General features: G+C 38.1%; 1 long non-coding RNA gene across 1 annotated transcript in view; it reads right to left on the minus strand.

Annotated features, from left to right (window-relative positions):
• Positions 1-25,000, minus strand: part of LOC149823515 (uncharacterized) — a 77,983-nt gene that overhangs the window by 51,927 nt on the left and 1,056 nt on the right. The window contains exon 2 of the long non-coding RNA XR_016435026.1: positions 19,938-21,056. This is a non-coding gene — a long non-coding RNA (uncharacterized LOC149823515). The remainder of the gene's footprint in view (positions 1-19,937; positions 21,057-25,000) is intronic.

Here is a 25,000-nt window from a genome sequence, read left to right on the forward strand (position 1 = left end):
TGCTTTAAACCTAGATTTAGGCTTGGACATCCCTCCTTATGGAAGATCAACCATGGTTTTACCTCAAGAACTATCAAGAACCAGCAAGAACAATACAAGAAGGTGATCTAACCCTGTTTTGGATAATTTACAGAGATTTGAATCCATTAGAATTTATTTTAACATGATTCTTTGCATTATTAACCAATAAAATATATGATTTACCCTTTTTAATGGGTTAAATCTATGTTTTAAAGATGATATCAAATTCCAGCCATTGATTCCCTGTTTTTAATTTATTTTCATGGTTTATTCATGTTTGTTTTACGTTCTATAGCATAGAAATAATTTTTATTTACTGTTTATGGTTTATTTTATTTATTTACATTAGCTAATGCATGGTTTTTCAAGTTTCTTAAATTTCGGTGTGTTCTAGGTTAAGAACAGTAAAGATGATGTTATTTCGGATTGAAGCACTCATTGTTTATTTCTGATTTTTTTATATGTGATGTATGCATGAGTTATTGAGTTATTGTAGAAAAATAAGAGGTTTTAAATCTCGGGAACCCTGTCAAAAAAATCAGACATCAAATCGGGTTTTTAAAGCTTTAAAATCGTGGTTAAAATCAAGAAGGTAACTTGCTGTTATGATATTTCTCTCATCTTATATCCGATTTTAGATCTGTAAAGTGCTATGGATTCACATTGAGTAGATCTGTCTGCTGTGAAATTCTAGGATTTTTTTATCACTGTTTAGTATTTTTTTATTTTTAGAGAATCTGTTTTTAAATTTAAAACTCGTTAGGGTTTACCAAAACCCTAATCAGACTTGTGTTAGTCATAAATCCCAAACCACAGATCCGATTTTAGATCTGTAAAAAGTGAGTATTGTTATTTTTTTGTCTAATATTCACCACTAAAAGTTCAGAGATTTTTGTTTAGAATTTCTATTTATGTCTGTATTTTCAATCTGGAATAGCTGTTTTAATCCCTGTTAAGAGTGAAATATGTTAGCTCAGATTGCCGAAAGGGTTTCTCCCTAACCGGAGATGATTTTTCCGATCTGTAAATTGGAAAATCTCTGTTTTTCTTCTTAGTTATTCTCTGTAAAATTTCATAAATTTCCATGGAGATTTGACCCCTGGTTCAGGTCTTGGATTGAGACTGGTTGGTGAATTAGGTCAAAAATAGCATATTTTTAGGGTTTAATGCAATTTTCGGATTAATTTAATGTCAAAAAATTATTTTTATAATTCCAATTCGACATTAGGGTTATAACAAGTGCAGGTACCAATTTTTATGGATTTTGGAATCCATTTGATGGCTGAATTAAGCAAATTGCAAAACCGGGTTCCTGAAAGATCCAAAAACACTGCTAAAATCACAGTTTTTGTGATATTGTTGGATTTTCGTGCATAAGCATATATTTTTAGGGTTTAATCATGTTCATAATCATATTAGGATGCTTTAGGTTTAATTTTGTGCTCATTTGATTTCATTTAGTGCATAAAACCTAAGTTTTTACCAAAATCTATTTCTAAAAACCTTGATTTCAAGGCCATAGTCTTGCTATCGGGGGCAATTTGGTCATTTGACCTAAATTTCGAAATCCCTAACCCTAATTTCATATTTTTAATCATGTCATAGCATATTTGGTTTGAGTTTATTCTATTCAAATTTCAAAACTTGCATTTTATCAGAATATCTTTCTAAAAACCCTAATTTCAAGGCCATAGTCTTGTTATGAGGGGTATTTTGGACATTTTAACCCCAATTTCGAAATTTCATATTTTCTCTTTCATATTTATTCAATGTTATTTCATATTTTATCAGTTTTGATTTGAGGGAATCATGGAAAAGGCTTATATCTAGTAAAATCCAACAATTTCCTGATATTGTTGGATAAATCTAGAAAAGCCAACATATTTTCATTAACAAAGTTTTCTAGTTTTGCAGATACATTGAAGACTTTATTTTTCATGTATTTAAATTTCAATAGTGATGTAATTTGTAATTAAACTTTGGAATAAGAATTTACATTTCCTGCTTAGCTTAGGTCGTATTGCATATAGTGTATTTTTTTAAATAATGTTAATGTGTGATGGATGATGATTCATGCATATTCAAACTCACTATGGTCTACACGAATGGCACATGCACTAGCTTCTATGAAGTTTATAAACTTGGTGGAATTTATATTTATGGCCATAGTCAGAATATGAATGATACTTAGATTTATGATCTTCACATTAGCCACATTCAGCCTACACTCTTAGGCTAACTTCAAAATGCACTGCATTTCTCAAAAATACAAAAAGTATTTCTCAATTCCTCAAATCCATATTCATTCATTTCATGCATTTGCCAATTCCAATCTCAATTCAAAGAAGTTCATTTTCTCAAAATCTCCTAAGTCTTATAGCAAAATCGATTTTCCCAAAGACATTGAATTTCAAAGGATATTTCAAGTATTTCCCAAGTTCCAAATTCAAATTTTCTAAGTTAGAATTTCAATTTCCAAGTTTGAATTCAGAGAAACCAAGTCTCTCAGAATCGATTTTCACCAAATGTCAAGGATTCCTCAAAATCGATTTTATTTCTCTCAGAAGTATATTTGAAATCCCAATTCACGATTTTCCAAGATTTACATTTTATATTTCAATCATTCAAAGCAAACATCATGTTTTCAAATGTGCATTTTTCTGAAAATTCATAGCACATGCCTGATTCTATGTGCATTTAGAAATTAGAATATGATTTAGACAAGTTGAATAGAGTAGAGCATAAGATTGATCTTTGGTTCAATTACCCCTGTTAAAGGTGGCAGGAACAGTTGAACCTCGTACCGACAGGCGAGTCCCATTCTACGGAATTTTCCCGCATTTTAAAAACGTAGGCAGTTATTTTCAAAAATTATTTCAAAGGTCAGTTTGATTTGCAAAAGTTAAAAATTTTGCGATGATAACAGGTTTGGCGACCGTGATGGGACCTGTCTTCGCCTGATCAATCTAATGCTCTACTTAGTTCAGATTGTCAAAATCGATTTCCATGGAATGTCAGCTTTGCTTTATGATATCATGTGAACCTAGGAGCCTAGACTTGAACCCAGCTGACATGGAATGCATATAGACTAGGTATGGTTTGGTAGGACCATATTGAGGAGAATTATTCATGCTCACATAGACTTAGGTCTAATACAACACTCCTCAATTTAGGAATTGTATGAAAACAATGCTTGCTTCTTCAAATATTTCAAAAATCTATCTCTTTAGGACTTAGAGCCATCTGTTTGATTGCATGTGCTCATGTTTTTCAAAAATCACCCCACCTATATTGTCCCGGTCTTCACGTTGCTGGGCTCTCTTCCAGAACCATAGTTCGGGACAGAGCCTCACAACTGGGCCACTTATTTGGGTGAAAACCCCCCTGCCACGTACCAAGGGCCATAGTCCAACGTATATCGGCAGGTGCTCAAGGATGTTGGAAAACTTGAACCTAGAACCAGAGAAATTGATTTTATGCCAAGTACATTGAGCCTTGGCTCGAGTATATAGGCATAACTGGATTGGATACAGATGATCTGAACCTTAGAGTTAGGATTAAGGTCCCACAGCCATTTCAAAATTTGTGCATCTAAAGTCAGCTTTTAGGGAATGATGTATGTGCATACTTGTTTGTGCAGAATGTGATTGAATATGTTATAGTCATTTCCTTTTATTTTCCATATTTTCCCCAATTTTCTAAAAATACTGGACGATTTTTCAAAATTCCCCAATCCATGTCCATGTACTGTCCATGTTTTAAATCCTGGACGATTTTCAAAACACTTCATTTTATAAAATACTTCCTTATATTTCATTAAACCCTGGACGATTTTCATAAAATTCCTCCATTTTCTTCAAAACTCCAGGTGATTTCCCATCTTTTCTGTCTTCTGGATCTCGAATTTCTTGCTTTATTTTTATCCTGCCTGCATTTTTCTCAAAATTCCTGTATTTTTCTCAAATCTTATTCCAATTTCCATGTCTTTCAGTCCGATGGCATCCAGTCAACTTGATTCAGTCTTCCCTGAGGGTCACATCTCCTACGAGGTGCGACAACGTCTTCCCGAACATCGAGTCCTCAGCACCGGATCCTTCTTTCCCCGGTGGTATTATTCATGGTTCAAGAACTTCTCTCGTATGTTTCCGGACCATCTGGACGAGTGTGGATTGGAACTGGCGTCCGCAGTGGGAAAGCAGACAGTCAACGGCAACTTGATCCATGCACTAGCAGAGCGGTGGAATCCGAGCACTTCTACCTTCTGGTTCCCGTGGGGCAAGATGACAGTACTGATGGATGAATTCTCAGAGATTATGGGATTGCCCGAGCCAGCCGGTCAGCCTGGAGATCCATTGGAGAAACAGTTTTTGATTAATGTCAAGGGTCTGGACCCAAAAGATGCCTTAGCTCGCATGACGGGATGCAAGTCTTGGCCTCTGATTGAAGAAGATGGGAATGAATATGTGGACCTGCTCGAAATCTACAGACAGCATGGGACATTTGTGGAAGTCAGTTCGTTGTCTAGGACAGCTCGAGAGAGAATTCAGCATGCGATGGTTCTTTGCACGGTGGGATTGGCTTTCTTTCCCGACGGACGAAATTACATGGATATCAGAATAGTTCAGCTTCTAAGGAGATGGGGAAGTCGACAGACCAGCCACCTCTCAATAGCCATGGCCGCACTCGCCTTTCTATACCGAGGGTTGACTCGTTTCGCACTCGGAGAATCGATCCTAGTCGAAGGATGCACCTATGCCTTGCAGTCTTGGTTCCTCCGGCATGTGCCAGTCCGAGCCAGTTCCTTCAGATACAATGGTGAGAAGCTCCTTCCAGTTGCACGATACCGGTTCTTGATCGACAACCCTCAGGAGGAAGAGATCGTATGGGACTACTTTGATCGCCAGGAATCACCTCCCAGATATACTTATGCATACGGCAAGCGATTCAGGCTACTGGGCCCGTTCTTCTGCGCATATTATCATCCAGAGCGGTGTGTCAGGCAATTCTCTCAGAGGCAGAAACGCGTAGAGATTCGTCCACTAGCCGGGGTTCTGCCAGAATTCGATCTCACATCAGATCAGTGGTCCGGAGCATACCATTCTGCCAGACATGGCTGGGATTCCTTTGTCAGTCTTACTATTTTTCCTGGTCCTCGTGTATCTTCTGATTATCTAGAGTGGTGGAAAATTGTTTGTCCCCCTCCCCTCTTTCAAGTGTATTATTGATAAAATCATGTTTTTCCTCTCAATAAAAATTCCTTTATTTTACATTGGTTTGACGACCTCGTCTAGGTAACAAGGCATATTTTCAGTTGTTTATCTTGCAAAGAATAGCAACGCAATTGTCGTAATCCCAGCGACGACTCAATCCCTAGTAATGGGATACTATTTCAATTGTCTACCAAAATTCTCAACAAATATTTTCCTCCAAACCAAATTTCCTTCAGAAGCCTAACCATCAGTTTTGCCCTGCAGAGAGCATCAGTAATATCCAAAGAGAACATTTGCGATACCCGATGGTTGATACAAGATCCAGAAAGAAAGCCGCATCAGTTGAAGGCGTCACGTACTCAGTAGCTTCAGAAGAAGAGATGGACTCACCTCGATCAGTCCAGAGTCAGGGTCAGCAGGCGGATGATGGCATCGATCCCCAAATGTACGTCATGTTCAAAAAGATGATGACCAAGATGCTGGCAGAACAAGCTGAGGCCAGTACTGAGCAAATTCAGACTAAGCAGAAAGATAAGGGTTATGCCGTCAAGAATGTGAAGATCAGTAAAAAGTAGAATCGTCATGAGGAAGTGTCTGATGAGTCAGAATCAGCAGATGATACTGACAAAGAGTATGAAAACAAGCATGACTTCAAAAGGTCAACTCTGGGCCAGGGATCGGCCTACAAATCCAAGAATCAGTCTGTTGACGACCCTACGCAGTCACAACTGAAAGATGTGGTGAAGATGGTTAAAGATCTTCAAGCGCGTGACAAGGGTAAAAGAGTCTTTACAAGTGAAGACTTCTATGATGGACTGGATGGGGATGATGATCTTGATAATCTCCCCAAGAAATTTATCAAGTTTGATGGTTCGGGTGACTCAAAAGCACATCTCGCCCTATTCTTCGCAGAATGTTCCAGGTTCAAGAGGAACAATCGTGCCTTATTTCTCTGCTTCCCTCGCAGTTTGGAAGGTGTCGCAGCAAAGTGGTACTCAGAGCACATTAATCCGATAGAACTGAAAGAATTTGATAAAGTGGTCAATTTATTTATTGAGCGCTTTCTATTCAACGTTGAAGCACTCCCGACTCTCAGTCATCTCTGCAGTTTGAGGCAGAAGGAAAACGAGAAGGCCAGGGATTTTATTCATAGATGGAGATCCGTTTGCAATAAGATGTGCGAGCCAATAGCAGAAAGACACGCACTATCTTTGATCCTGAGCAACTTCTCGCAACCCCTGAGGGGACTAATTTCTACATCTCCATCGAAGAGCTTCATAGAACTAACAGAACGAGCCGAATGGCTCGAGTTGAGTATGAAGAACGGGTCTTATGAAGGTTTTATGTTTACAAAGAATAACAGTCAACAAGAATCAAAGAAGAAAGCCCATTTTACCTACTCTGCCAATAACAGTAAGAATCAGAACAAAGGAAATGGAAAAAATCATAGTTATGCTTCAGGAGGGTCAAATCCCAACAAAAGTGATAAGAAAGGCAAGTCGATTATTCAATATGATAAGCAGCCACAGCAAACCCTCGAACAAAGATCAAGACCACAAGAAAAGCCAAAGCGGGAAGGATGGAGTTATAACCGCAAGTTTACTCCTCTAGACCAGTCCCTCGAGACAGTATTAGAATATATGCTCGGCAGTGATATGATTAAGCTTCCAAGGGTAGCTGACCCGCTAGTGGTTATGGGAAAAATGAAGGACAGATTCTGCAAGTTCCACCGAACTGTGGGACATGATACCGAGAACTGTTTCGTTCTCAAAAACATCATACAAGATTATATTGACAAAAATCTGTTAGTAGAAGGGGCTGAAGATGAGAAAATGGAGATTCTAAAGCAGCCTTTCTTGTAGCACTCAACAGCAATGATATCTGATCATCCCTTTCAGCCACAAGATCATATCCGACCATGCCCTAGCAGTGATATCAATGTGCAGCATCAGGTATTAGTATTGCATAAGGCCCAGTCCAGTTCTCAAAAGATGGACCTCGTTTCAGCATTCAGTAAGCTGAAAGTTTCGAGAGAACCCGCTAGAATATCTCCAGAGGTAGCCAAAAGAATGCCATGGTTACCCAAGAACCTTGTCAAATCTACTTCGGAAAAAGGGAGAAAACCAGAAGAAAAGGTCGACATGGTGCAAAGACCAATCACTGCCCTCTCTAATATCCCTATCCTTGAGTTGGCACGTGCCTCTCCTAAGCATCAGCAAGTTCTGGACGATTTACTGCGAAAGATCAAAGTCAAGCCAGACACCACACCTGAAGACATGGCTCAGATCGTTAATCAGGCCATGACCAATGCTCCCATAACCTTCTCAGATGAGGATCTGCCAAAACCTCACGCATTTCATAACAATGCCTTGTACATTGTGGTGCGAACCCGGGGAATGACTGTACCCCACGTGCTTGTAGATGGAGGCAGTAGCCTCAACATTTGTCCTGAAATGACTCCCAAGGCTCTGGGTATAAAAGAAGAAGAGTATACACCGGATCCGATCACCATTTATGGGTTTGATAATCATGGACAGACAACAAAGGGAAAGATCTTCTTGGAAATATTTATCAACTACTCTGTTCATACAGTGCTTTTCCATGTCGTCAACGTGCCACCAACGTATAATCTTCTACTGGGAAGAACATGGATTCATAATGCCAACGTCGTGCCATCCACTCTGCATCAGTGCATCAAGTGGTCTAAAGGTGGCATGATAACTACTGTTTTGGGGGAAGATCCTGAAGAGAGGCTACCTCAGCCTATGATCCCTAGGCCAACTTATACTGCTGATATCCCTAGCATTAGGGAAAGTGAAGAAATTGTTCTCAGTGAAAGCCTTGAAATGCTAAAGTTAGGAGCAACATCAGAGACAAATCACACAGCAGCGATGGTCCAATGGCAAGGACCACATTTCTTTAAGATTGGGGGTCGTCTCGATTACAGTACTTTCAAGGACCATCCTCTTTTCCCGCAGTTTGTTAGGACCAAGAAAGGATTTGACCTGTTACTGAAGCATGGTTATCAGCCTTTCAAAGGATTGGGCAAGAACGGAGATGGCCGACTAGAGCCAGTGATCCCTGATCAGCATCCGCGCAGGGCAGGACTAGGATTCACGGGCAAAAGATCCCACAAAAATACTGTCTTCATTAAAGGGATCCATTAAAAATTTTCTACCATCTGTCTTTTCTATTCCATTCATTTGATTTTTGCAGTTTGTAGGGACAATGTCCCATTTCAGTTCATTTAAGTGTCCTTATTTCATTTCAAGTCTTCAATAAAGTTATCAAGTTTCTCGTCTATCTGGATGTCATCTTTCTCTTATTCCTCTGTAATTTGTCTTCAAAATTCATTTGTTCTTATTTTTATTTTTATTCCCATGCAATTTATGTCATAGTAAAGGAGCTTTCTCTAAAAGCTATTCCTTTTCAAAATTTCAGAATGTCTTCTCAACCGATAAAAAGGTTAGTCATTAATCCTTCAATCCTATCGAAACCGGCAAAGATATATCGGGTTCGAGCAAGAACAGGGGACAGTAAGGTCACAAAGCAGTCAGAAGAAATGGCAGAATTCGATTCGTTGCTTCCAGAGTTGCCAGAATTTGCAGCGATTCAGAAACAAGATGAACCATCGACCCTAGTCCAGGATCCGACTGAGGACATCAATATTGGTTCAGAAGATAGTCCGAAAATTCTCAAGATCGGCACCAGCCTAAGTACAGATGAGAAGGAAAAGCTCATTGACTTTCTCAAGCAGCACCAAGAAGTATTCGCATGGACTTATGAAGATATGCCTGGTTTAGATCCTAAATTGGTGGAACATCGACTCGTTCTGAAGCCTGATGCGAAACCTATTAAACAGAAGTTAAGGAAAATGGATCCTCGAATCGAGCAACAGGTCAAGGAAGGACTTGAGGACTTGCTTAAAGCAGGATTCATTCGAGCAATAGATTATCCGGACTGGTTGGCGAATATCGTTGCAGTTCCCAAGAAAAATGGCAAAGTGCGAATTTGTATCGACTTTCGCGATCTCAATAAAGCTACTCCGAAGGATGACTATCCCCTCCCAAATATTGACCTCCTAGTTGATAGCACGGCTGGGCATGCCATGTTTTCCTTCATGGACGGATACTCTGGATATAATCAGATCAAGTTAGCCGCTCATGACCAATCCAAAACATCCTTCACTACGCCATGGGGCACTTTCTGTTATACAGTCATGCCGTTTGGGCTCAAAAATGCTGGGGCAACCTATCAGCGGGCAATGGATGCCATTTTCCATGATCAGATGCACAAGACCATGGATGCATACGTTGATGACATCTTGGTCAAATCCAAGGAGGAAGGAGACCATATCGATGCCTTAAGTCAAGTCTTCAAGCGGCTTATTCTTTATAAGCTAAGACTCAACCCTCAGAAGTGTGTCTTCGGAGTTGAATCAGGCAAATTGCTAGGCTTCTTGGTCAGCAAAAAGGGGATAGAAATGGATCCCGCCAAAGCAAAGGCCATCATTGACATGCCACCTCCAACTACTCTTAAGGAATTGCGTAGTCTTCAGGGACGTATGCAATCAATTCGGAGATTCATATCCAACCTTGCCATGAGATGTGAACCTTTCAATCATCTACTCAGAAAAGGAGTAAAATTTGAATGGGGACCAGAGTGTCAGCAATCGTTTGAGCGTATCAAGAAATATCTTCTTAATCCGCCCGTTCTAAAGCCACCAGGATTGGGAAAGCCTCTCTTGCTATACGTTTCAGTTAACCAAGCCGCTTGTGGCGGATTCTTGGCACAATATGAAGAAGGCAGTTTGGTTGAACATGCCATTTACTATGTAAGCAAGACTTTCATTGACTACGAGAAGAAATATTCTCAAATAGAGAAGACATGCCTAGCACTGGTATGGATGTGTCAGAAGCTGAGACATTACTTGTTAGCATCAGAAGTCAAGATTCTCTCAAAACTTAATCCTCTCAAGTATATTCTCGAACAACCATTTCTTAGTGGACGGATTGCTAAGTGGCAAGTCCTGTTAATGCAGTATGATCTGGGGTATGTTTCTCAGCAATCTATCAAAGGTCAAGCAATTGCAGACCAGTTGGCAGATTTTCCTTTAGCAGAAGATGTTAGAATCGAGGATAGCTTTCCCGATGAGCGGATCTGTAATGTTCAACAATCCCCAGTTTGGAATCTGTTTTTCGACGGATCCAAGAACATGGCTGGCATAGGAGTCGGAATCTTGCTGATCACACCAGAGAAAGAGATGATCCCCTTTTCTCTGAAATTGGATTTTCAGTGTACCCATAATATGGCCGAGTATGAAGCTTTGATACAAGGTCTGAAAATTCTACAGGGTTTCAATGTCAAAAGAGTGCATGCTTATGGCGATTCCTTGCTCGTCGTCAATCAAGTCCTAGCCGAATGGCAAGTGAAAGATCAGAAATTACTTCCTTACCAGAAAGATTGTCTCAGCTCTTGCCAACAAATTCGAAGAATTCCAACTTTTCCATATCAAGAGAGATTTCAATCAAGTTGCAGACAGTTTAGCTAATCTGGGATCCATCATGTCTTTCAGGAGTGGAGAATCTTGTCGCTCATTTGAAATTGGCAGACTTGATCAACCCGCTTTCGTCCCAGTAGAGCAGATAAACCAGGTTGAGCAAAAGAAGAAGCCCTGGTATCATGATATCAAGAATTTCATTAAAACTGGCGAATTTCCTCCAGAATTATCAAAGAGAGAGCAACGAGCAATTCAACGCATGTCTGCTCGATATTTTATTCTTGCCGACGTCCTTTATCGTCGTGGATTCAGTTCTGAGTATTCCAGATGTTTGGACGAAGAAGAAGCCAAAGAAGTTGTGCAAGAAGCACATGAAGGCATTTGCAGTGGTCATGTTGGCTATCAGACTCTCGTCAAACAAATCATCCGAGCAGGATACTATTGGAGAACCATGCAGCAAGACTGCTATCGTTTTGTGAAGAAGTGCATTCAGTGTCAGATACACGCACCTTCCATTCATGCGCCAGCCACGTACTTGCAATCAGTCGTGTCTCCATGGCCATTTTCTATGTGGGCCTTCGACGTCGTAGGACCCATCTCTCCTTCAGCTTCTAATGGTCATAAATATTTCCTTGCCGCAACAGAGTATTTCACCAAATGGGTTGAAGCCATCACTTTGCGTACGGTGGAGGGTCGACATGTAGTCTCGTTTATTCATAAGAACATTCTTTGTCATTTCGGTATACCGCACGACATCGTGTCAGATAATGGTACTCATTTCAAGAATGAGAGAATGAAGATCTTTTGTTCAAAATTCAGAATTCATCATCATTTTTCAGCTCCTTATTATCCACAAGGAAATGGTCAGGCAGAAGCAACCAACAAAAGTTTGATCCGCATCTTGGAAAGAACCGTTGAGACAGGTCGTGATTGGCACGAGAAAATTCATGATGCACTTTGGGCATATCGAACTACCATTCGAACCCCAACCAATGCGACTCCTTCAGAACTTGTTTATGGGACTGAGGTGGTGTTACCTCTTCATGTTCAGAAACCCGCCCTTAAGTTCGCATCTCTTTTAGAGCTACCACTCGATCAGTATTAGCAACAGAGATTGGTACAGTTAGATTTACTCGATGAAAAAAGACTCAAAGCAGCAGAACACGCTCAGTCTTATCGTCAGAGGATAGCAAAGCAATATGCCAAGTCAGTCATCGAAAGGAGATTCCAAGTTAATGACTTGGTCCTTAGATCAACAGCTCATCTCAAGCATCGTCCACGTGGCAAATGGTCACCAAACTGGGAAGGTCCCTACGTGGTGAAAGAAGCGTTGCCCCGTAATTCATATCGTCTGATTAATGCAGACGGGGTAGAACTATCCGACCCCATTAATGCTCGACATCTGAAGAAATTCTATACCTAGAAAATCTCTATTCTATCTTTTGTATTCTTCAAAAATTCTCCTCAATAAATGATCAATTATTCTTTGGTCAAAATACCCCTCTTCCCCAGAATATACTGGGGCATTCTTGATAAAGTTGCCTTTTATCCAAAACAATTTGTGTGCAGGCAGGATCTAATAAATCTCTCATTTTGCACGCATGTGCACTCAGTTGCATCCATTTGCATTTGCACGCATTCATCTGCATCAATTTGCATTGGATTTCCCATTAAGGATAAGGGATAAATCCTGAGACCCCGGCAAGTCGTCCAAGTCATCGTCAATTGATGACCCAGTGCTCGTACTGGTAATCTTTTAAAAACCAGTGCTCGTACTGGTAATCTTTTGAAAACCCAGTGCTCGTACTGGTAATCTTTTAAAATTCAGTGCTCATACTGATAACCTTTTAAAATCCAGTGCTCGTACTGGTAACCTTTTAAAGTCCAGTGCTCGTACTGGTATCCTTTAAAAATGCAGTGCTCGTACTGGTAATCTTTTAAAATACAGTGCTCATAATGGTAGTCTTTTAAAATTCAGTGCTCGTACTGATAACTTTTTAAAATCCAGTGCTCGTACTGATAGCCTTTTAAAGTCCAGTGCTCGTACTGGTATCCTTTAAAAAAATCCAGTGCTCATACTGGTAATCTTTTAAAATACAGTGCTCGTATTGGTACTTTGCAAAAGTTCGGTCTTCATACTGGTCGCAACATAACTCTCACATTGAGGTTCAGGCTCAATCTTTAGACCTGCGAACTAAACAATCTGTATCTGACTCTTGGGTCGTTCCATTCTGTTAATCTGACATTCGGGTTGCCGATTTTGTCAAGACCTCTAGTCATTCGTGTTATCAAGCAGTTCTTTGAGTTATCAAAAGCTATCAAAATCAATCGCCAAGTATCTCTCTTGCGAGGGACCCTTTTTCCAGGGAGAGTTCGAGGGAGCTCGTTTCTTTTCGCATGTCTTTATTGTTCGTTCGTTGAACCCCTTTTTCTAGGGAGAGTTTGAAGGGACTCGTGATTCACAAACAGTTTGCAAAATAATCTTTATTGTCACACAAGGAACCCTTTTTCTAGGGAGAGTTTCGACGGAAGCTCGTCCTCCTTGTAGCCTTAAATGTCTTTTGTTAGGCCACCCCCGTCGTCGAGGACCCTTTTTCCAGGGAGAGTGTGATGGACTCGTTCCTCTATGATATCCTTTCAATCTCTGTTAGCGGCCTTCTTTCCATAAGAGAAGCCTAGAAATAGGGAGTTTTGACGAAAACTCTATTTCTCTTCGAAAGTTCGTTTTGCAAACACCTCCTCTTCAGGGAAGAGAGGAGTATCTTTTGTTACCCGTTCAGGTAAGGGTCAAGCCTGAGTCTCTCCTTTGGGGAAAGGAGAGGAGAATCTAGCCACGGATGTGTCATATAGATCTCAAATGATTTCCTTCACCAAGGATTCCAAGAATATTTTGCCAATTTGCCATAAAAAAAAATAGTTGTTGATTCCAAAATCTTTATCGCATAAAATTGTACCTCAGAATACCTTCAGTATTACTTCCGAAGTGACAAAGCTTTTGCGAAAAAGGATTCAAAATTCAAAATCTTTCTATTGGCCAACCAAAAGAATGAAAAATAAATCCGCGATATGGCCAGCAAAGAAAATTCAATGTTGTTGCAAAGCCAAAAGTGATTGATATTGATCACAGTCAATGGCATATTTTTAAAGATCATTCTTGGAAAATAAGCAGTCGAAATATCCTGGGTGATACAGAAAAATCCACTCAATCTCCATGTCCCCTCAATCACCTAAGCTGCAATTAAATATCTGCAAAAGGGATCTCTCAACTGTCGTCAAGATGAAGGCGAATTAGACGAGTCGACCTCCGGGGCCAAAGAAGATTTGGATCATCTCCAAGATGACGGAGTTTGTGACGGATCCTTCCAGGGAAAGTCCAGATCACCGTCGAGATGAAGGCGAGTGTGATGGACCTCTCGACAATCCCTAAAAGGTATTTAATTTCTGTTATCATCAAGAGATTCCTAACCAATGAGCCAATAACCGTCAATATAATCCCTGAGAGAAAAGAAGGATCGAAACATCTCTGAGATGAAGGAGTTTATGACGTACCCTTCCAAAAAAATAAAGAGAGAAAAAGCTAGGACATCTCCAAAATGAAGGATGATGTAATTCCCGAAAAATCCAAGAGAGCTCCAATTCTGTCAAAAAAGTGTGCAGAAAGATCATCATGAGAAAAGAATCCCAGGATATCAGACTGCCGAATCTATCAAGAATCTTCTTTAATTTTGTGAAATTCTTTTATCAATATCCTTTCGCTAATAGCTCTCGCAATATCAAGAATACATTCTTTTCCGTCCATATCAATGAAATTGATAGCCTCCTTGAAGGAAAGTCAATTGCAAGTAATTTGAATTCGAATCTTGATTCTACGGAGTTAAGCCCAGTCGGAGGTAATACTTCAGGTAGAAAAGAGGGAATATTTTTCATATATATATGTGCTTATCATTCTTGAATTAACTACAATTTTTTGTCTTATTGGCAATCTTTTTAAGTTATCCTGACATGAAGTGAGAACTTGATGTTTATTTTGATGTATCCAGGCGTTGTTGTTATCCCTTTTAGGATCGGATGATGGGAGTTGTCCAAGATCCTTCCCTTCTTGTTTTGATCTGAGTGCCTGGGCTCTCAGATTCGCACACTTCCCTGTGCTCCCCACTGTCCCACCATAGACAGTTCCCGTTCAGGTTAAGGGTTAAACCTGAATTTTCCGCAAAAGGTCATCTGTCTTAAAAGCCATTCAGTCTTAGCAATGAAACGTCCAAGATCAATCCCTTTTCAAGCTTTAGGGAACCCCCTTTCTTCCTTTTGCAAACCCCTCTCGGATTTATTGTGCAGAATTCGAAGGTCCCATCATGGTTTCTTCATTTGAGGATTTCGTATATCGTCCCCTTTCAGGTTAAGGGTTAAGCCTGAGCCTCGTTTTTCCATGAGGTATCGTCCCCTTTCAGGTTAAAGGTTAAGCCTGAGCCTCGTTTTTCCACGAGGTATTGTCCCCTTTCAGGTTAAGGGTTAAGCCTGAGCCTCGTTTTTCCACGAGGTATCGTCCCCTTTCAGGTTAAGGGTTAAGCCTGAGCCTCGTTTTTCCACGAGGTATCGTCCCCTTTCAGGTTAAGGGTTAAGCCTGAGCCTCGTTCCATACGAGGTATTTCCTGTCCCATCCAGGTTAAGGGCAAAACCTGAATCTCACTTCTTTTCGAAGTAAAATTTTCTCCTTATTCTTCATTTCATATCTATCATCATCCTTTGAACTAATTCTTTCATACCCAGTCAGATTCATCTAACTGGGGCATTTTTATAGTCCAAATTTGGTATGTTTTCTTTGCCACTAAGCTCGACTTTCAACCGGCTTAGCAACAAAGAGGGGCATCTGTAAACACACCAAATTTTTACCTTCATCCAGTGTTTGTCCATTTCATAAGTCATCACAGATCATTGCATGTCATTGCACGTATTCTGCATAGCATTGTATGACATTGCATCTCATTTTCGAGATCCAGCACTCCTATTTCAAAACATTCAATCCAGATTTGAATTTTAAAGCTTTATTTCAAAATCAATTTCAAAACCTGAGTTTTTATTCAATACTCTGTCATTTTCCAACCCCAGGACTTTGTATTTCGAAATATTTTCTCAGAAAACAATCTGGATTCCTTTCAAATTCAAACTTTAATCGATTTCAATTCACAGATGAGACCCATTTAGATGGTGTCGCTTCTGAATGCCTCTATTCATCAAATTTTCAAAATTTTGAAAGTTTCAGTCCGATCAGGACTCTGTCTCAGAGTCCTAATCCGGTCAGAAGTTTGGTTTTTAAGTCTGTTTTACTTCCATTCTCAATCTTTTTCGTTTGTTTTCGAAATTTAGGTCATTTCACAGAGTCCAGTTAGTTCAGGACTCTATTTTAGAGTTCGGTCGAGTTGGGAGTCTAACCCTGACTGTGTTTTCTGACTTATTTTATCATTTCTTGATAAAATCTTTTGAAAATTCTTTCATTTGGCTTTTAAAATCTAAAATCTCAGAGTCCTAAGAGTTCAAGACTCTAACCCGGAGTTCCAGTTCGCTTGAGACCCTATTTTCAAAGATCTTGAATTTCAAATACTGATTTTAACCCCTTTTCAAAGCCATTTTCAGTGTTTATTTCAAAAATGTTCAAAATTCGATGTGGGCCCACTCAGTTGGCACCATATCCAGAGGAATTCTAACTCAGTTAGGACCTTATGCCATTTCAAAAATCCTAATTTTAAGTTTACTTTTGAAAATCTTTTGAAAACCCCTTCAATTTCAAGTTTTAAAATCGCTTTTTGAAAAACTCAAGTAGGGCCCACTCGGGGTGGCGCCATATTCGAGTAAGTCAGGGCTAGACTAGGGTTAGTTGATGTCTTGGTTAGTGTTATAGGTTTAGAAAAGTCAAAACCATTTTGAAAAACCCATTTTTGAAAGTTAGTTTTTAAAACTAGTGTTTTTAAAGGTTTTTAAAAGTGTTTTAAAAACCCAATGTGAGATAATGCCAAGTGGCACCACATTTGGGGGATTCTTAGGTTTAGCTAGGGGTTAATTAGGAACTATTTAGGATAATTTAGACTAAGGGCATATAGGTAACTCCACCCAAAAATCGCCCCCCCCTTTAGAGTCCAAAATTTTCAAAATTGTCAACTTTTAAACCTAAATTTTTTATTATAAATAGAGGCATAAGGGGGGTCGATTTTCCCATCTCTCTCCTATTGGATTCTTGGAGCTTCTCTCTCCTCTCCAGCCCTTCCTCCATTGCTGCAACTCCAAGGTATGAACTCCTTCACTTTTCTTATTTTATTTAATGCTTTTTAATGCTTTAAACCTAGATTTAGGCTTGGACATCCCTCCTTATGGAAGATCAACCATGGTTTTACCTCAAGAACTATCAAGAACCAGCAAGAACAATACAAGAAGGTGATCTAACCCTGTTTTGGATAATTTACAGAGATTTGAATCCATTAGAATTGATTTTAACATGATTCTTTGCATTATTAACCAATAAAATATATGATTTACCCTTTTTAATGGGTTAAATCTATGTTTTAAAGATGATATCAAATTCCAGCCATTGATTCCATGTTTTTAATTTATTTTCATGGTTTATTCATGTTTGTTTTACGTTCTATAGCATAGAAATAATTTTTATTTACTGTTTATGGTTTATTTTATTTATTTACATTAGTTAATGCATGGTTTTTCAAGTTTCTTAAATTTCTGTGTGTTCTAGGTTTAGAACAGTAAAGATGATGTTATTGAGTTACTGTAGAAAAATAAGAGGTTTTAGATCTCGGGAACTCTGTCAAAAAAATCAGACATCAAATCGGGTTTTTAAAGCTTTAAAATCGTGGTTAAAATCAAGAAGGTAACTTGCTGTTATGATATTTCTCTCATCTTATATCCGATTTTAGATCTGTAAAATGCTATGGATTCACATTAAGTAGATCTGTCAGCTGTGAAATTCTAGGATTTTTTTATCACTGTTTAGTATTTTTTTATTTTTAGAGAATCTGTTTTTAAATTTAAAACTCGTTAGGGTTTACCAAAACCCTAATCAGACTTGTGTTAGTCATAAATCCCAAACCACAGATCCGATTTTAGATCTGTAAAAAGTGAGTATTGTTATTTTTCTGTCTACTGTTCACCACTAAAATTTCAGAGATTTTTGTTTAGAATTTCTATTTATGTCTGTATTTTCAATCTGGAATAGTTGTTTTAATCCCTGTTAAGAGTGAAATATGTTAGCTCAGATTGCCGGAAGGGTTTCTCCCTAACCGGAGATGATTTTTCCGATATGTAAATTGGAAAATCTCTGTTTTTCTTCTTAGTTATTCTCTGTAAAATTTCATAAATTTCCATGGAGATTTGACCCCTGATTCAGGTCTTGGATTGAGAGTGGTTGGTGAATTAGGTCAAAAATAGCATATTTTTAGGGTTTAATGCAATTTTCGGATTAATTTAATGTCAAAAAATTATTTTTATAATTCCAATTCAACATTAGGGTTATAACAAGTGCAGGTACCAATTTTTATGGATTTTGGAATCATTTGATGGCTGAATTAAGCAAATTGCAAAACCGGGTTCCTGAAAGATCCAAAAACACTGCTAAAATCACAGTTTTTGTGATATTGTTGGATTTTCGTGCATAAGCATATATTTTTAGGGTTTAATCATGTTCATAATCATATTAGGTTGCTTTAGGTTTAATTTTGTGCTCATTTGATTTCATTTAGTGCATAAAACCTAAGTTTTTACCAAAATCTATTTCTAAAAACCCTGATTTCAAGGCCATAGTCTTGCTATCGGGGGCAATTTGGTCATTTGACCTAAATTTCGAAATCCCTAACCCTAATTTCATATTTTTAATCATGTCATAGCATATTTGGTTTGAGTTTATTCTATTCAAATTTCAAAACTTGCATTTTATCAGAATATCTTTCTAAAAACCCTAATTTCAAGGCCATAGTCTTGTTATGAGGGGTATTTTGGTCATTTTAACCCCAATTTCGAAATTTCATATTTTCTATTTCATATTTATTCAATGTTATTTCATATTTTATCAGTTTTGATTTGAGGGAATCATGGAAAAGGCTTATATCTAGCAAAATCCAACAATTTCCTGATATTGTTGGATAAATCTAGAAAAGCCAACATATTTTCATTAACAAAGTTTTCTAGTTTTGCAGGTACATTGAAGACTTTATTTTTCATGTATTTAAATTTCAATAGTGATGTAATTTGTAATTAAACTTTGGAATAAGAATTTACATTTCCTGCTTAGCTTAGGTTGCATTGCATATAGTTTATTTTTTTAAATAATGTTAATGTGTGATGGATGATGATTCATGCATATTCAAACTCACTATGGTCTACACGAATGGCACATGCACTAGCTTCTATGAAGTTTATAAACTTGGTGGAATTTGTATTTATGGCCATAGTCAGAATATGAATGATACTTAGATTTATGATCTTCACATTAGCCACATTCAGCCTACACTCTTAGGCTAACTTCAAAATGCACTGCATTTCTCAAAAATACAAAAAGTATTTCTCAATTCCTCAAATCCATATTCATTCATTTCATGCATTTGCCAATTCCAATCTCAATTCAAAGAAGTTCATTTTCTCAAAATCTCCTAAGTCTTATAGCAAAATCGATTTTCCCAAAGACATTGAATTTCAAAGGATATTTCAAGTATTTCCCAAGTTCCAAATTCAAATTTTCTAAGTTAGAATTTCAATTTCCAAGTTTGAATTCAGAGAAACCAAGTCTCTCAGAATCGATTTTCACCAAATGTCAAGGATTCCTCAAAATCGATTTTATTTCTCTCAGAAGTATATTTGAAATCCCAATTCACGATTTTCAAAGATTTACATTTTATATTTCAATCATTCAAAGCAAACATCATGTTTTCAAATGTGCATTTTTCTGAAAATTCATAGCACATGTCTGATTCTATGTGCATTTAGAAATTAGAATATGATTTAGACAAGTTGAATAGAGTAGAGCATAAGATTGATCCTTGGTTCAATTACCCCTGTTAAAGGTGGCAGGAACGGTTGAACCTCGTACCGACAGGCGAGTCCCATTCTACGGAATTTTCCCGCATTTTAAAAACGGAGGCGAGTTATTTTCAAAAACTATTTCAAAGGTCAGTTTGATTTGCAAAAGTTAAAGATTTTGCGATGATAACATGGACCCAAGTCCCCTGGAAGCGGGCGCCGGAGAGGGTGAGAGCCCCGTCGTGTCCGGACCCTGTCGCACCACGAGGCGCTGTCAACGAGTCGGGTTGTTTGGGAATGCAGCCCTAATCGAGCGGTAAATTCCGTCCAAGGCTAAATACGGGCGGGAGGACGATAGCGAACAAGTACCGCGAGGGAAAGATGAAAAGGACTTTGAAAAGAGAGTCAAAGAGTGCTTGAAATTGCCGGTAGGGAAGCGGATGGGGGCCGACGATGTGCCTCGGTCGTATGCGGAACGGCTCTCAGCCGGTCCGCCGATCGGCTCGAGGTGTGGTTCAGTGCGGGTTGCGGCGGTGGCCGAAGACCGGGCGGTTGTTACGCTCGTGGACCGTCATCGCCGCGACTGAGGATGCACGGCAAGCGCCCTTGTGTTGGGTTGTTCGCAGCACTGCGTGCTGTGGCACCGGCCTGCGGGCTCCCCATCCGGTCCGTCTTGAAACACGGACCAAGGAGTCTGACATGTGTGCGAGTCAACGGTTGTGGAAACCCGGAAGGCGAAAGGAAGCTGAGTGGCAAGATCCCCTTCGGGGGTGCACTGCCGACCGACCTTGATCTTCTGAGAAGGGTTCGAGTGGGAGCATGCCTGTCGGGACCCAAAAGATGGTGAACTATGCCTGAGCAAGGTGAAGCCAGAGGAAACTCTGGTGGAGGCCCGCAGCGATTCTGACGTGTAAATCGTTCGTCTGACTTGGGTATAGGGGCGAAAGACTAATCGAACCGTCTAGTAGCTGGTTCCCTCCGAAGTTTCCCTCATGATAGCTGGAGCTCGTGAGAGTTCTATCAGGTAAAGCCAATGATTAGAGGCATCAGGGGCGCCTCGTCCTCGACCTATTCTCAAACTTTAAATAGGTAGGACGGCACGGCTGCTTTGTTGAGCCGCGTCGCGGAATCAAGAGCTCCAAGTGGGCCATTTTTGGTAAGCAGAACTGGCGATGCGGGATGAAGCGGAAGCCGGGTTACGGTGCCTAACTGCACGCTAACCTAGATCCCACAAAGGGTGTTGGTCGATTAAGACAGCAGGACGGTGGTCATGGAAGTCGAAATCCGCTAAGGAGTGTGTAACAACTCACCTGCTGTAAACACACCAAATTTTTACCTTCATCCAGTGTTTGTCCATTTCATAAGTCATCACAGATCATTGCATGTCATTGCACGCATTCTGCATAGCATTGTATGACATTGCATCTCATTTTCGAGATCCAGCACTCCTATTTCAAAACATTCAATCCAGATTTGAATTTTAAAGCTTTATTTCAAAATCAATTTCAAAACCTGGGTTTTTATTTAATACTCTGTCATTTTCTAATCCCAGGACTTTGTATTTCGAAATATTTTCTCAGAAAAAAAATCTGGATTCCTTTCAAATTCAAACTTTAATCGATTTCAATTCACAGATGAGACCCATTTAGATGGTGTCACTTCTGAATGCCTCTATTCATCAAATTTTTGAAAGTTTCAGTCCGATCAGGACTTTGTCTCAGAGTCCTAATCCGGTCAGAAGTTTGGTTTTTAAGTCTGTTTTACTTCCATTCTCAATCTTTTTCGTTTGTTTTCGAAATTTAGGTCATTTCACAGAGTCCAGTTAGTTCAGGACTCTATTTTAGACTTCAGTCGAGTTGGGAGTCTAACCCTGACTATGTTTTCTGACTTATTTCATCATTTCTTGATAAAATCTTTTGAAAATTCTTTCATTTGGCTTTTAAAATCTAAAATCACAGAGTCCTAAGAGTTCAGGACTCTAACCCGGAGTTCCAGTTCGCTTGAGACCCTATTTTCAAAGATCTTGAATTTCAAATACTGATTTTAACCCCTTTTCAAAGCCATTTTCAGTGTTTATTTCAAAAATGTTCAAAACTCGATGTGGGCCCACTCAGTTGGCACCATATCCAGAGGAATTCTAACTCAGTTAGGACCTTATGCCATTTCAAAAATCCTAATTTTAAGTTTACTTTTGAAAATCTTTTGAAAACTCCTTCAATTTCAAGTTTTAAAATCGCTTTTTGAAAAACTCAAGTAGGGCCCACTCAAGGTGGTGCCATATTCGAGTAAGTCAGGGCTAGACTAGGGTTAGTTGATGTCTTGGTTAGTGTTAGAGGTTTAGAAGAGTCAAAACCATTTTGAAAAACTCATTTTTGAAAGTTAGTTTTTAAAACTAGTATTTTTAAAGGTTTTTAAAGGAGTTTTAAAAACCCAATGTGAGAAAATGCCAAGTGGCACCACATTTGGGGATTTTTTAGGATTAGCTAGGGGTTAATTAGGCATTTTTTAGGATAATTTAGACTTGGGGTAGTTAGGTAACTCCACCCCAAAATCGCCCCCCTTGTTAGAGTCCAACAAATTCAAAATTCCCAATTTTTAAACCTAAAAAATTTCTATAAATAGTCTCCATAGGAGGGTCGATTTTCCCAACTTGCTCTCCTTGGGATTCTTGGAGCTTCTCTCTCCTCTACAGCCCTTCCTCCATTGCAGCCACCTCAAGGTAATTATTTTGTTTAATTTTTAGCTTTTATTTCATGTTTTTAATAGTTTTAAATCAATTTTAGCCATTAATACCTCCTATTTCATGGATTCAACCATGGTTTCACCTCAAGAACCATCAAGAATCAGCAAGAATGATCCAAGAAGGTGATCTAACCCTGTTTTGGATGATTTACAAGGATTTTAATCCATTAGAATTGATTTTAATATGATTCCTTACATTATTAACCAATAAAATATATGATTTACCCTTTTTAATGGGTTAAATCTATGTTTTAAAGGTGATATCAAATTCCAGCCATTGATTCCCTGTTTTTAATTTATTTTCATGGTTTATTCATGTTTTTTTTACGTTCTATAGCATAGAAATAAGTTTTATTTACTGTTTTATGGTTTATTTTATTTATTTACATTAGTTAATGCATGGTTTTTCAAGTTTCTTAAATTTCTGTGTGTTCTAGGTTTATAACAGTAAAGATGATGTTATTTCGGATTAAAGCACTCATTGTTTATTTCTGATTTTTTTATATGTGATGCATGCATGAGTTATTGAGTTACTGTAGAAAAATCAGAGGTTTTGGATCTCGGGAACCCTGTCAAAAAAATCAGACATCAAATCGGGTTTTTAAAGCTTTAAAATCGTGGTTAAAATCAAGAAGGTAACTTGCTGTTATGATATTTATCTCATCTTATATCCGATTTTAGATCTGTCTGCTGTGAAAGTTTCGGATTTTTTTATCACAGTTTAGTATTTTTCCCTTTTTAGAGAATCTGTTTTTAAATTTAAAACTCGTTAGGGTTTACCAAAACCCTAATCAGATTTGTGTTAGTCATAAATCCCAAACCACAGATCCGATTTTAGATCTGTAAAAAGTGAGTATTGTTATTTTTTTGTCTAATGTTCACCACTAAAATTTCAGAGATTTTTGTTTAGAATTGCTATTTATGTCTGTATTTTCAATCTGGAATAGCTGTTTTAATCCCTGTTAAGAGTGATATATTTTAGCTCAGATTGCCGAACAGGTTTCTCCCTAACCGGAGATGATTTTTCCGATCTGTAAATTGGGAAATCTCTATTTTCCTTCCTAGTTAGTCTCTGTAAAATTTCATAAATTTCCATGGAGATTTTACCCCTGGTTCAGGTCTTGGACTGAGACTGGTTGGTGAATTAGGTCAAAAATAGCATACTTTAGGGTTTAATGCAATTTTCGGATTAATTTAATGTCAAAAAATTATTTTTATAATTCCAATTCGATATTAGGGTTATAACAAGTGCAGGTACCAATTTTTATGGATTCTGGAATCCATTTGATGGCTGAATTAAGCAAATTGCAAAACCGGGTTCCTCAAAGATCCAAAAACACTGCAAAAATCACAAAATTTGTGATATTATTGGATTTTCGTGCATAAGCATATGGTTTTAGGGTTTTATCATGTCCATAATCATATTAGGATGCTTTAGGTTTAATTTTGTGCTCATTTGATTTCATTTAGTGCATAAAACCTAAATTTTTACTAAAATCTCTTTCTAAAAACCCTGATTTCAAGGCCATAGTCTTGCTATCGGGGGCAATTTGGTCATTTGACCTAAATTTCGAAATTCCTAACCCTAATTTCATATTTTTAATCATGTCATAGCATATTTGGTTTGAGTTTATTCCATTCAAATTTCAAAATTTGCATTTTATCAAAATATCTTTCTAAAAACCCTAATTTCAAGGCCATAGTCTTGTTATTAGGGGTATTTTGGTCATTTTGACCCCAATTTCGAAATTCCATATCTTCTCTTTCATATTTATTCAATTTTAGTTCATATTTTATCATTTTTATTTAAGGGAATCAAGGAAAAGGCTTATATCTAGCAAAATCCAGTAATTTCTAGATATTACTGGATAAATCTAGAAAAGCCAACATATTTTCATTAACCAAGTTTTCTAGTTTTGCAGGTACATTGAAGACTTTATTTTCCATGTATTTAAATTTCAATAGTGATGTAATTTGTAATTAAACTTTGGAATAAGAATTTACATTTCCTGCTTAGCTTAGGCAGCATTGCATATAGTTTATTTTTATAATTTTAATGTGTGATGGATGATGATTCATGCATATTTTTACAAATTCACCATGGTCTACACGAATGGCACATGCACTAGCTTTTATGAAGTTTATAAACTTGGTGGAATTCATATTTATGGCCATAGTCAGAATATGAATGATACTTAGATTTATGATCTTCACATTAGCCACATTCAGCCTACACTCTTAGGCTAACTTCAAAAATGCACTGCATTTCTCAAAAATACAAAAAGTATTTCTCAATTCCTCAAAATCATATTCATTCATTTCATGCATTTGCCAATTCCAATTCAAATTTCAATTCAAAGAAGTTCATTTTCTCAAAATCTCCCAAGTCTTATAGAAAAATCGATTTTCCCAAAAGCATTGAATTTCAAAGAATGTTTCAAGTGTTTCTCAAAATTCAAAATTTGAAATTTCAAGTTATGATTTCAAGTTCAAAGTTGGAATTCAGAAAAAC

This window comes from Nuphar pumila, chromosome 10 (assembly GCF_984573655.1).
Source record: "Nuphar pumila chromosome 10, dmNupPumi1.hap1.1, whole genome shotgun sequence".
Taxonomy (NCBI): domain Eukaryota; kingdom Viridiplantae; phylum Streptophyta; class Magnoliopsida; order Nymphaeales; family Nymphaeaceae; genus Nuphar; species Nuphar pumila.